General features: G+C 52.2%; 1 non-coding gene across 1 annotated transcript; it reads right to left on the bottom strand.

Moving 5' to 3' along the window:
* Positions 1-38: 38 nt before the first annotated feature.
* LOC118345201 lies at positions 39-194 on the bottom strand. Its single transcript, XR_004798807.1, has one exon. It is a non-coding gene; the product is annotated as a 5.8S ribosomal RNA (ribosomal RNA).
* Between the last annotated feature and the right edge of the window lie 11 nt (positions 195-205).

The raw sequence follows: 205 nt of genomic DNA, 5'->3' as shown, positions 1-205 counted from the left end.
ACATCATAAGAAGTGTTTGGGGTTGGGGCAACGATGCGTGACACCCAGGCAGACGTGCCCTCGGCCGAATGGCTTCGGGCGCAACTTGCGTTCAAAGACTAGATGATTCGCGGGATTCTGCAATTCACACCAAGTATCGCATTTCGCTACGTTCTTCATCGATGCGAGAGCCGAGATATCCGTTGCCGAGAGTCGTTATGTATCA

The sequence above is a fragment of the Juglans regia genome, unplaced genomic scaffold (genome assembly GCF_001411555.2).
Source record: "Juglans regia cultivar Chandler unplaced genomic scaffold, Walnut 2.0 Scaffold_17013, whole genome shotgun sequence".
NCBI lineage: Eukaryota > Viridiplantae > Streptophyta > Magnoliopsida > Fagales > Juglandaceae > Juglans > Juglans regia.
This window is presented reverse-complemented; position numbering and strand designations above follow the sequence as displayed.